This window comes from Oxyura jamaicensis, chromosome 1, assembly GCF_011077185.1.
Source record: "Oxyura jamaicensis isolate SHBP4307 breed ruddy duck chromosome 1, BPBGC_Ojam_1.0, whole genome shotgun sequence".
Lineage (NCBI taxonomy): Eukaryota > Metazoa > Chordata > Aves > Anseriformes > Anatidae > Oxyura > Oxyura jamaicensis.
In genome coordinates this window covers 117901914-117914516 of record NC_048893.1, presented here as the reverse complement: position 1 = coordinate 117914516, position 12603 = coordinate 117901914, and the positions used below count along the sequence as shown (strand labels likewise).

The 12603-nt window shown below is 36.7% G+C and overlaps 1 protein-coding gene across 1 annotated transcript in view; it reads right to left on the bottom strand.

Annotated features, from left to right (window-relative positions):
* Nucleotides 1-12603, bottom strand: part of DMD (dystrophin) — a 1227136-nt gene that overhangs the window by 1131284 nt on the left and 83249 nt on the right. The gene's annotated exons all lie outside the window — the stretch shown is intronic.

Genomic DNA, 12603 nt, shown 5'->3' with positions numbered 1-12603 from the left:
GTTTCCCTGAAAATTAATATATATCCCCCCCCATTTTATTTCTTTTTTCTTTTTCTTTTTCTTTTTTTTTTTTTTTTTTAACATGGGATTTGAGATAAAAATCTAAATCTGAAAGGTGAGAGTTCATCACCTGTAATTGTTGGTACTTAACTTTCTCAATCTCAACATCAAGACAGCTTGTCTGTCCCTTTTTCATGTGAAAAGTTTGAAAGAGTCCACATCTGTAAGGTATTAAAAATGTGTTGGAGATTTACCCTACATTTTTGTCTTGCCTCTTCAGGTTGCAGAATGCAATCTTAGAGGTACATTCTGGTTTTGTTCCAGAATCCTTCAATGTTGTTTGGGATCAGCTCTTCTGAGCATCCAGCACGAGCACTTCTCTTGGCATCTGTGGAAGCATGCTTGGTTTCTACCAAAGAGCTGTATTCCTACATATTCCTCATATTAAGGTTACCACAGTTTTCAAAATCCATCCAAAAACCATGAGGTGGATAAGAGCATCACAACACTTCATTAGCCTGACATCCTTCCATTGTGGGAAGTTCAAATGCGATACATGGAGGATGTTCTCATCTTCTGTCACAAGAAGAAGGACAATTAGTCCTTGGTTAATGGACTAACCTAAGTTTGTCAAATAGCTTGGCCTCAGTACTGCTTTACAGGTCCTGCAGAACAACCTACCTGTGTACTGTGAACCAAAAGCCCATTTTGCATGTGTTCTCTCCTTTAAATGATCATGGTGGTGATAAACATAGTATTAGCTACAATTTTCACCAGACATCTCATATTCCTTAAGATTTGAGACCCAAATCCTCAAATCCAGTTTCAAAAGCAGGCCACAATAAGAGAGGATATTGCCTTGCAGGGCAGTAAAAAAAGAAGGTCAGAGCTCCCTGTAAACTACATAAGCCAGGCAGCAGAGGAGGGACCAGTGTCTGAACTGTGGGGCACCTCAGCTTCTCCTCAAACTTTGGCCAGCATCTTCCTTCACTATCAGAACAGACACTTCCACTTCCCCATCCACAGGGGATGTATTTGTCCATCGGACTTGCATCTTTCTTATTTTTCAATCACATGGAAATATGTAAGTATTTATATTTAAGTTCCCAGACTGGCCAGGGTACAGCAACTTATTATGGCTGCCTCAGAGACCTTAGTTAGAAAGGCATACAATAGTAAGTTAGAGACAACTTTAGCAAGAATCTGTTCTCAACCAGAGATGAAAGCAGATTTAGAGGAAGACATGACCCTTAAAAAGGCAGTTCATGGGCAAATGCAAAAAGCAGAGTCCCGTGGCATCAGTCATTCCAAACCTCACACCTGTGGCAGCCTGGAGCCATACATGAAACCATGAGCACTTCCCAAATAGACAGGAATAAGGGAGAAAGAAATAACACTTTGCATTCTGTGGGTGATTGATGTGTAACTCCCAGATTAGTTGAATTAGTAAAACTGTGGCCTAATTAAACCTTCTCTCTTGCATCTTGTCAGAATTCCAGCATATCTGGGACACTGAATGGCACCAGTGAACAGGGTGGAAGCTGCCAAGGATCACTTTGCTTGCCAGGCTTCATTTTTAACATTATTTTGCATAATATCAGGGTGCAATCAATTTTGTATTGTATCTGTACAAAAGCTGAGATTTTGGTGATATCAACAGAGAATACAACATAGCCCAAAGATTTGTTAAAACAATTATACAAGTCGATTTCTTAAACCAGGTATTACACATGGAAACAAACTGTGCTGGGAATATATGTTCCCTAAACAGTTAATATCTCATTTTTCCACTCTTCAAAATTCAGGGCACATTCCGCTCAGCTTATAATATGGTATTACTTTACTTGATTTGCACTGATTTACATTACCATCCTTTTTTATGCAAAAAATGCAGAACTTAATGACCTCATTATCACCAGAAAATAATTATCTTGCAGATTTCCCCAAGAAGCCATGACTTCATGCAATACAAACAAAACCAGTTCTGTCACAAGCAACAGACACCTACATAAACACCCCATTCAACAGAAGCGGTGTTTAATATGGAGATGCTGCTGCATGCAACATCCGTCTAGGTCATTTTGGAACTAGCCGGTGTGTCTAAAAGCAGAGAAAGCTGTACAACATAAAAAGGTAACCAGAAAGCAAAGACAGACTGCATAAAGAGAGGTTTGCTGCCCATGTTTTAACCAAGGTACTGCATGCAGTTCAAAAATGTCAGAAACAGCAAAAGTTACTGGCAAGGTTTTACTGACCTCCTCTACTTAAGATACTCAACAATTCCACCTCTCCTGAGGTGGAATTACAAAATTCCCTATTACAAAATAAGTATTTAAATTTGGTCCATAATCAACAGCCAAACACATTCAGAATGCCAAGACCATCATTGGCACTGAGCTTGTATATTTGTGGCAGACAGGACAGAGTGTGGACTCACCATCAGTCTCATTATCCTTATGCATGCCTTCTGCATGGCACAATTTTCTTAGTTTTAAAAGCTATGCCAAATTTTCTGTTCCTCTGTATTTTCTGTTCCTCTCTATACTGGGAAACATTTTTGTTTGAATTAGGAAGAGCTAAGGAAGAGAAAGATAATGCTCATACATCATGGTCGCCCTGGTGCCCTGTGCATGAGGACTAACCACCCTCTCCTGGAAGGGGCCACTCACATTTTCCCTTATGGGGAAAAATTAAACACCAGTGAAGATGAATCCCTGGTGCAGGAAGAAAGCTTCTTCATAATTTTAGGCTTCTCCCAGTCTGATGTTAATATATGCACAGTCAGAGTAGCTACAGTTGCTGCCATCAATATATTCCTGAAGCACTCTCCATGTCTGTCAATACTTCCCAATTCAACAGACTTGAGTAAGAGCATCACTCACGCTTTTGCTCTGGCTGGCAAAATGGGACTAAATTACCAGTCAGAAAATGTCTTTTGAAAAACACCAAGAAACAGTCATATCAGCACTTCTGTTAGGAACAGAAGTCGTCTCTTGACTTCCAAGAACTAAGTTTTGGCCACAAGCCTATATCAGCAACTACTCCAGACAGAACATGTGACAAAAAAAAAAAAGTCACAAGGGAGAAAAAAAATAAGGAATGCCACAAAGTAAGTCTCTCCCTCTACCTTGTGTGAAAAACAAACAAACAAACAAACAAAAAAACACTAAAGAATGCTCTGAGAGCATAGTCGTGCTACAGGTTTATAGATGAGTCATTGTGTCATACTAAATACCACCAAAGCCACCGATGCTCTTACATCTGCATTTGTTGCATTGCATTGTCTTTTCCTAAGATGTGTTCAAACTGAGACCTACACTGGCATACTATATCAGTAACAGAGTGAGAAATCAGTTCATTAGTCTGGTATGGCTACGATACAACCAGAGTTAAACCAGAACAAGGCTTATGAAAAATAATCGTTTAATGAACTAGCTTCGTTTTGTTCAGTTTATAACTTCATGAAAAATACTGTTCAACTGAATGTATTCATTATGTGAATATATCCCTTAATTTCCCTTAAATTCCCTTAATTTTTAAGCACACTGTGGACTGACAGTGAGTTATTTGCTGTTGAGCATTCAAATACTTGATCTTTAAGAAGTCTGTGATGTGAATGGAAAGATATGGCAAGATATAATTTCTTTCTGCCCTACAGGATAAGTGTAATACGGTCACTAGGAAGTTTTACAAAAAGCCCTAAGGCTCTGAGTCTTACTGTGAAAGAACTAGCAATTTATGGTAAAGCAATAGATAAAGAGAATAATGAAAACATTAAGTTTTTTGTTTATTTGTTTGTTTGGTTGGTTTTTTGTTTATTTATTTATTTTGTTTTTCCCTTCTTCCCTCTCCCCAACTCCTTTTCTGGGACACTTGTGCTTTGCCAGAGGCATCATTCCAGGAAAAGTTAGGCTGTTGTAAGATTTATTGGATGGGACCAGAGTTTAAATGCAATTTTCTCTTGTCACATTCACACAAAGGTATTGCATCCTCCTGCACTTCCTAGCTAAGAAAGGCATATTTAATTGCTTCTGTGCCTGGGTTCTGGTTGGGGGTTTTGGGAACTCGTTTCTATCACTGTGTCAAGTAATACCACGGCACTACATACAGTTCTGCTCCCAGTGTGCAGACTGAAGTGTGGAAACTTAAAATTTGTTTACTGGGAGCACTGATGTGTGCAAAATTTGATTGCTTTAATGTTCTCAGAAAGCAAAACAGAAGTTGGACAGTGTCTACAGTAACTTTGTTTTTAAAAATCAAGAAAGGAATCTAAGAACTAGGAAAAATTATAACCCAGGTAAATCAAATACAGTTATATGTGATACTTAAACTAAATTCAGCAAATAAGACCAATTATGTCCAAGAATGCAGCGATCCCTGACAATGTATTAAACTGCAGCTCGATATCATAACAACTTAAAGTAGTTATATAAACTATATTTATATTTTATATTTTCTATATTTATCTACATAGAAATTTAAAATGTCAACATTTATAAGGACGTATTTCTTCCTTACCATTTGGAGCCTTCAGCTTTAACGGTGACTGGAACCTTCCCACTTTTGTATTTTCCTGATCACTCATGAGATAACTACCCCTATATATTCTGATCTGAAAATACCTATGAGTTATTACTGCTGTTGTTCATACCTTGAAAATACCTGGCCTGTGACATCTTTGAATGCATTGCTTCAGAAGCCATAACTGAATGTTTGCTAATTTTAGCCTCAGACTGCATCTCTCTCTCATGTTCGAAGACGACATTTTTATGAGAGAAGAGACCACGCAATGGAAAACCGCCCCCCTTAGCAACACTAGCACATGATTCACCACCAAGCTAAAGGCCACGTCTTTTTTTCCACTGACACCTTCATACTCTCAGTGCTCTAACTAGTCCATGTCAAAAGGAAGCTTTGCCACTGGCTTAAGTGAAGCATGGATTTTCCCTCGGAGGCTTTCTGAACAAGAATTTCACTTATTAGCAAGATTTTGGCTGCGACTCTGAAAACAAGAAAAAAACAAACAAACAAACAAAAAAAAAACACTCAGAACTATATAGCTAGATAGCCTATGTACCTATCTTGAGGACAAGAACGTTGGTTCTTGCAGCAGCAATTAAATATCCCTTTCTTAGCTAGGCAATACGGTTCTCTGCAAATCTGCAGGGGAAGAAAATGAAATAATTATTTTATTATATTTTAATAGGCATGGCATAACAAAAGAACAAGTAATATACATTCTTTCCTACATCCCTAAGTGGCCAACATATGAAATGCACCTTCTCATCTCCCAGGACTACATGATTTTAGACTAGAAGAGGTGCGAAAAACGGCTTGGAAGATGATAATGTCACATTGTGCTCTTTTTGGCCACCTGTAAAGCAACAAAATCTCTAATCAAAGCAGCACGGGCAGAATTAAAAAAGTGAAAAAAATGGACCTGAGTTAGTTCTTTATTTAGGTACCATTGGGTGGTATAACCATAAGCCATATAAGGGAATATGAGCTCCTAAAGTTGTTGTCTGAGGTAAGAAAACCAAAGACCATCTCCATCTCCCAAGGTGTTCACGAATGAAGAAACTTGAATGTGACATTCAAAAGAGTCTTGGGCTAATAGCAGGATATATAGTTTTAGCCAGATACAGTTATTGTAAAAGCACATTCACAAGACACATTTTCTATGAAATGCCAGCCTCCTGATTAACAAACTTGTGCAGTTAAGTTTAAATGCATGTGGTAACGAATAGTTTTTTTAACGCCAAAACTATATAACTAAACTATAACTATATGCAAACTAAAAGAGACAATTTAATGCAAATGTTAAAATACAACTGTAAAATTGACATTCAAGTTCACAAAGGAAAATATAGACTATTAGAGTGGTAGAAGTTTTTTTTGTTTGTTTGTCTGTTTTTTTCTCCTACAAAATCAGAAATATTTTGATGTAAAACTGCATTTTTTTTTCCCAGATAATATCATTCTAGCTTCAGATTTATGATAGAGGCTCATGTAATTTATGCCTTGAGTTTATCATTCTTCTCACTTCCAAATATCCTATGATATTTACTAATTTCAGTGATTACACTTTACAGTAGAGAAACCTTAGCCTAGGTTTCTTTACTTTATCAGTACATTCTTTGCCAGATTACTCAAACTCAGATGAAAGTTATAAAGTCTTCCTCTCATCCCTTCAGGGAAGGCCCAGACTGGGACCACTTTCATAATGTAACAAAGTAGACTAGGAAGCATAACAAGGGTTCATTATTTTTTATAATCTTATTCATTGTTGATAGTATATTGCCTGCCAAATATAGTATTTTAATTTCCTTAAATGAATAATCAATTTAAATATAAAATTTACTCAATATTACTATTAATCTGACTTAGCAAGTGAAAACATATTTTACCCAAGAAGTCTTAAGGCTTGGTGTTTTATTTTTATTTTTATTTTTTGTTTGTTGTTTTTTTTTTTTTTTCAAATTACATAAATTACATTCAAATGCTTTTTATATCTGTTCCCTAACAGATACAGCAATCACAAAGCTGTAATCCGGCTGAAAACATAACCATGACACCAGAAGGCAAACTGATTACATCTTACAAGATCTACACTTCCATCTAAATATGTTTCAGTAGCAAAACTCACTTCAGACAAGTTCTGAGCCTATTTTCCCTGTAATTTCTCAGCAGGAATCAACATAAGCAATACTTTGATGATCATATTTCTGCAGGATTACCTACATGCAGTACCTTTCTTTGCCTCCAGTCAAAATAAGATAAATTAACACATTCTCAGAAAGGCAATTCCAAAGGACTGAAATATGTCCTGTGCGTTTGTGAGAATGTATCCATTCCTCTTTTTTTTTTTTTTTTTTTCATACATATATATTATGCTGCTGTTTATTTGTTTTTTTAAAAAACAAGAGGGTAGAAGAGTTTCTCGCCATTTCAACAACAATGGTCCTTTTAGGCTTTCTTTCATGCATGTTTCTTTTACCACCATCCTTTCATGACCAATCCTACAGCTATTTTCCTACCCCAAAATAATTTTAATAGCTCTCCTCCTCCCCAAGAAGAAATCCAATCTAGCGGAAGGCACCAAGAGCCTGCTGCACAGGAACTTCTGTATGCCAAGCACTGCTCCATGAATGAATTCCTCAAATTCTGTGGAAGTCACTCTGCTGATCTTAGTTTGTCCTTGCATTTCTCATAGACTCAAATGATGATTGCATCTGCTCACTCCACTTACAAATCAGGATTTCACTCTTATGCCCAGCAGTAATATCTCAGAATATGAGATACCCCCAAAACTAAATGAGCACCCCTCCAAAACTAAATGAAACTACAGCTAATATTGACTGCTCATTTCATGTTTCAACGAACTTAATTTTTACAATAACATTAAAATAAGCATACCCTCATGGGTTCAATGTATATGGTAAAAGTTCCAACAACCCCAGCTCAAGGCATTCCCTCCCACAGACCTCTTACACAGAAAGGAGGAGCACACACAGAGCTGAGCCACCCAAACACAGGGCAGGTTTCCCACCATCAAAGGCGATACCCAAATTTTTCCTCCAGTGGTGCTAGGGGACACAGGATATGCTCTGCTTAAGAAAGGGTGTCATCAGCAGGCTCACACTGCACCCAGTAGCCCAGTATCTTCATGACAGCTTCTGCAAGTAGAAAGACCTTTCTCTACCACCTACAGATTTTAGGACTCATCCAATCAAATGTATAAATACTCCCTTAGAATTAAGTGACAACGTTTGGCACAACACTGGCACAACACTGAGAATTTTGGACTTCCTGAAAAATCAGATGTCGTGGAGTTAAATTCAGTTCTATGACATTAACATTGTTCAAATCATTGTTCAAATTAAATAAAATTGAATCTCAGAAAAATAATTCCTCCCCCTGTCCTTCAGATGCACCTGTATAAACCCAGAACAATCCTTTGATTAAAATACTAGGAAAATTTGTTCTGTCGGAGCAGGACATCTCCAAAACTAAACTTGATTTTTCCACCTCATTGACTGAGTTTAAACAGACGTTTAACACAATGACAATAAATATATTTCTTCCTATGTACATGCAGCTACACATGACTATTAGCAATTACTAATTCACCAGAAGTCACATAGATTCATTATTTTTAAAGAATTTCATATCTAGGAAAAAATACTAATATAAATTCATAAAACCCATGTATTTGTTCATTTGAAATTATACAATTTAATGCAAACATTTGATGCTTTAGTTTCTAACTAGTCAATGTATTATTTAGTATGATACAACTCCAAACTGTAACTGCACAACACCAAATTGATATTCTATATAGCCTTTGTTGTTGAGAGACAAGGTAAAAACACTGAAAGTATTAATTGTTAATGAAGTTATTTTCAGACATGATGCTGCTGGAGTTACATGCTACTGTACAGATTAAAAAAAAATAAAATAAAATTAACCATCACCAAGGCTGCCACTAAACATGAGAAGTAATCATACACAGTTTTATTCCTTAGTCAAAGCATCTGTGAGTGACTCAGAACACAAAGAATAGAGAGAGAGAAACACTATGGCATTTGGAAAAACAAAAACAGTCTTGACCAAAACCAACATGATGCATTTTCTATGTTGTCACTGTTTAGAAAGCAAATTGATGAATGAATGATAAAACAGTGAGAAAATGGCTTGTATTATTTTCAGATATGACAAATTAGGTCAAGAAATACTAGCCAAAATTCCTGCCAGTTCCATTACTTGAAAGACTTCTAGTAACACAGATTAGATATTTTCCCAATATTGTAAGGTCCCTGATAGTGTCTACTTTGATTAGAAGCACGATGAAATTGGAGACAAATTATCTATTCCATGCTTTCCCCATGGCTAACACAGTAGGACTCTATTTTTCATTGACCTCTGGGTGCTCTCTTAATAGGAAAATGACTGCAAGTAGTGAAACAAATAAAAAAAAAAAAATAGCCTTACTTCTAAATATACCATCACAAACTTGTCAGAAGCTCAGTTCTGTATCTGAGTTTTGCTGCTTGAACCTCTAAACTAAATACAGAAAGAGAACAAATGCCTTTGGCATAACTGAAACATCTAGCTAGAATTTTCAAGTTCTATTTGTAGAAACTGTAAATAGATTTGCTATGTTTTTAAAAAACGTTGTTCAGGGATACAGAATACCCGTTTTCTCAAATTGGCTTTTGCCTTTGAAAAGCTCATAGGTTTTATCTGCCAAATAAACATTAAAAACAAACAAAAACCTTACATGTTAAGATGGAAAGGTATATTCAGAACAATTTTCAAAACAAGCAAATTGAAAACACTTAAGAATTCATTGGGTATTGTAAAGTATGTCTCATATCCATTTCAAACCATTCTTAATTTAAATAAAGCTTACTAAAATGGATGCTTATTTCCTTACTCTCACCAGGCTGATATGAAATAGCTTTTCTCTTGTTCCCTCTTTGCTCTGATCCAAATGTTTAATGCTATATTTTATTTCTCCTTTTTTTTAATCTCCCTTTCAGATAATCCCTTGGACATATGTTATCTGTGTCAAAGTTTTACCCTCAGCTTTACTACGTTTCAGCTCTACAAGAACACACAGCTATTTGCCTGAGTCCTAAGGAAACAATATATAAAACAACAGACCAAACTGTTCTGGTCAGTTAGCACAGCAGAAAAGTAGTGAAGATGGACACTAAGCTAAATGTTTTTTTGAAGCCAGGATACTGTAAAAACAACAAACAAACAAACAAACAACAACAACAACAAAAAAAACATTTCCATGGCAATAGTGTAGACAGCTTCAGGTTTCTGAAAGATTTCCCTGCTGGGCAGCTCATTAACAAGTCAGGGATATTGACTCAGGCAGATTCCCTGGTTTTAAGTAGTGAACAGCGAAAGAGTGGTACAGACTGGAGATGGATGAGAGATTTAAATGACTATTAGGTCAGGTTTGAAGGACACAGCTGAATGAATGCTTGCTAATTTTGTAAGGTTCATCTCAGACTGGTCTTGGAAAGCACTTCAGAAAGTCCTTCAGCAGAAAGAAGGCAGCAGACAACATCCTTTACTGTGAACCACCATCACCTTTTATGTATTTTACCTACCTTACATATTCTTTTCCCCTAATTAGAGTTAATACTTTAGGAAACAAAGGGCAGGGGCTCTTTGTTCTTTAACAAACTACCCACACTTTCAAGGGTCTTCCCTCCTTCTCATGGCAGCTTAATTTCTGTAAAAGCCTTTAAGACAACCCATCTAATGCCTCCTGGAAAAATTAGCTTAGCAAACTGTCTAACAGATCAATAGGTTTGCCCAGCATGAGTTCCCTTTGAAAAGACCACGTTGACTCCTCTCTTGCCTACGGTATTTAGCCCTGTGTTCCCCCATTCACCATTTGCTGTGGTTTCTTCTCATCTGTCCCATGAATTCTTCAGCCTGAACTGGTGATGGTTTCCAGCTCTCACCTGGAGGAGCCCTGGTATCTAAAAGAAGTAAAAAAGTTTTAAGTAAGAAGCTTCATGTCCCATCCCAATTAGTAGTTTATCTCAGCTAGTTCATATCTGAATTACCTAAAAACCCTCCAGTGATTAATATTCAATATTGGATATTTATTAACATTTATTTAACATTGATTTTGCCTGTTTATCTGTATTTTTTTTCTACCAGCTCTTCAATCGGAACCTCTGATAACACCCTCAGAGGATTGTGTTAGTAACAAATATAATATTTCCAAACTTCTTCAACCAGTGTTTTCTCCATTGGCATTTCTACACAGATTCAAACAATAGAGACAATTAAGAGATTTCCAACCCCCCTCTCTGAGTACAACCTGACTGCCAGTCCATTAAGCTTCTAATTCTCCCTGATAAAATTAAAGCCGTATGGAAGGCCATAACAGACAACAAAATCCCTAAAAAAGAATTATTTGTGAGCTGTACTGCCATCTACTGAATGGCAACTCTAAACTGTGAGGTAATTCTTTGCTATACATCTAGCAGTATTTTGAAAATTTAAGTAATGCATTCATACTTCATAGTGCCATTTTGTCTTCCATCTTGGCCTGTGAATAGCTGAGAGCAAGAAACACCATGCAAGCAAAACATGCAGGTGTTATGTGAGCATAGCTATCAGAAGCAGCTAGCAATTCCGGATGTTCAAGTTTAGAGGTCTCAAAAGGACTGCTTTTTGGATGGCAGGTGCTTAACTTCTTAAAGCCATTTTAAGACACCTTAGACTGAATTCTCAGACACTCAGACTTACCATTTACTTTTCAAAATGTCAGCCTCAGTACTGCAGATAGCTTAATGCCAAAAAAAAAGCCTTTTTGTTGTCTAAAGCAGCTTAGTTTAAAGTTATGTAATATAGCAGATAACCATGAGCACTTCAGGAACAGAAAAGCTTTGTAATATTTCAATATACTGTGAATTTTGTTTGCAATTGGCACAGTTCCTTTCACTGTGCACAAATAATTGTTTTCTCCTGTACCGCAGTGAATCAAGGACATGGCAAATCAAGATTTATAGCTTTATGGAAGCAAAGTTTTTGCTAGTATTGTGCCTGATGCATTAGAAATTATCATCTAAATATCAACTGTTGTTTTACATTCTTAACAATACATTAAAAATAGAGAAATATAAGAAATCATATACCAATTGAGCAAGTACATGTTAGGCATAATTGCTGTATATTGAAAGTCAGGGCACAGATATATCATTAGATGCCACATTGAGAACTGGCCTGAATTTAAAATATTAACTGGAATTGGGATTGTTTTGAGTGACCAACAGAAAGAAAAGCAAATGCAAAAAGCCTAAGAGAACTGGTCAACAGAAGTAGAGGTTTTCCTTTCTTTTTTCCTACAATCATTACATGTATTGGAAAAACGAAGAGAAATCAAATTAGGTCAAACCACTGAGCTGAAAAGCCAAGTGGAGTTAACAGATTTTAAGTGTTTGTATAGCAAGATAAATGACTACACCATCCTTTAACTCTGACCACTGAGATGTTCCGCAGCCAAAAGTCTTTTGTTTAATCTATCATATTACAGTTTAAATACTCTACTAATGAAGATGCCAGCTCCCTAGCCTAGATTCCACTATAGGGCACTCCCAAAGACAAAGGAATTATAGGTTGAATAACCTGGAGGAAACCAACAGCTACCTACCTCATGGGCCAAAACTGCTGTACAGAAAGACCGGAAAAATGTTTGCGTCTATAGGAAAAATGTGAAAGAACTCAAGGCTTCCAGGAAAACATCCCAAGAGCATCAAGCATATGGTCCCTTTCCTGCAACAACAGAAATCTCATCCACACTGGAGCTTGCTTCCAGTATTGCATGAAGAGGGATGAGAAAAAGGATACTGAGTTCATGCTCCACCAAGCTCAGTCAGCTCCACTGACATTTGAGCTGATTCCTCAGAGTACATCTAGGCTTACAACCTGATAAAAGCATATTCCTGGCAAGCAGCTCACACCTTAAAACTGAGAAAGCAACACTCTTTTACAACCAAGAAACAGCACTCCTTTTAAGCCTCAGGTCTATAAAATTCAATCACTGTGGTATACTGCCATCTTAAATAA